Source organism: Salvelinus sp. IW2-2015, unplaced genomic scaffold (assembly GCF_002910315.2).
Source record: "Salvelinus sp. IW2-2015 unplaced genomic scaffold, ASM291031v2 Un_scaffold2874, whole genome shotgun sequence".
Lineage (NCBI taxonomy): Eukaryota > Metazoa > Chordata > Actinopteri > Salmoniformes > Salmonidae > Salvelinus > Salvelinus sp. IW2-2015.
The window spans coordinates 225,783-227,090 of record NW_019944174.1 but is presented as its reverse complement, the minus strand read 5'-3'; positions in this window follow the sequence as shown (position 1 = coordinate 227,090).

Here is a 1,308-nt window from a genome sequence, read left to right as displayed (position 1 = left end):
AGGGTAACGGAGTGGTGGCGACGACGTCGCCATCTGATGACGTCACAGATGAGTTCACAGGAGGGACGTACGTCGGTTGGAATCCTAAAACAAATCCGGGAGAAGCTGGCCTGGACTACGAGGTAACAACCACATCTATACCTGTCTGTCTGTCTGCCTGTCTGTCTGTCTGTCTGTCTGTCTGTCTGTCTGTCTGTCTGTCTGTCTGTCTGTCTGTCTGTCTGTCTGTCTGTCTGTCTGTCTGACTGACTGACTGACTGACTGACTGACTGACTGACTGACACACACGTTACAGGAACATGTTGAAAATGTCAGTCAAGACACCTTCCAGTTGGTCAGAACATGCTCGCAGCACACATCCTGGTAATCCGTCTGTGAATGTTGACCTGTTTAAAGGTCTTTACTCACGTCGGCTACGGAGAGCGTGATCACACAGTCGTCCGGAACAGCTGATGCTCTCATGCATGCCTCAGTGTTGCTTGCCTCGAAGCGAGTATAGAAGTGATTTAGCTCGTCTGGTAGGCTCGTGTCACTGGGCAGCTCACGGCTGTGCTTCCCTTTGTAGTCGTAATAGTTTGCAAGCCCTGCCACATAAGACGAGCGTCGGAGCCGGTGTAGTACGATTCAATCTTAGCCCTGTATTGACACTTTGCCTGTTTGATGGTTCATCGGAGGGCATAGCGAGATGTCTTATTAACTTCCGGGTTAGAGTCCCGAACCTTGAAAGCGGCAGCTCTATCCTTTAGCTCAGTGCGAATGTTGCCTGTAATCCATGGCTTCTGGTTGGGGTATGTACGTACAGTCACAGTGGGGACGACGTCATCGTTGCACTTATTGATGAAGCCAGTGACTGATGTGGTGTACTCCTCAATTCCAACGGAGGAATCCCGGAACATGTTCCAGTCGTTGTGGTCGGATTTACCAAATGGAGGGCGAGGGAGAGCTTTGTACGTGTCTCTGTGTGTGGAGTAAAGGTGATCTAGAATTGTTTTCCCTCTGGTTGCACATTTAACATGTTGATAGAGATTTGGTAGAACTGATTTAAGTTTCCCTGCATTAAAGTCTCCGGCCACTAGGAGCGCCGCCTCTGGGTGAGCGGTTTCCTGTTTGCTTATTTCCTTATACAGCTGACTGAGTGCGGTCTTAGTGCCCACATCTGTCTGGGGTGGTAAATAAACAGCCCTCAGCCTCTGTCACGCCCTGACCTGAGATATCTCTGTTTTCTTTATATTTTGGTTAGGTTGTGACTAGGGTGGGTACGTTCGTTTTTGTATTGTCTAGGGTTGTCGTAGGTCTAGGTGTTTTATA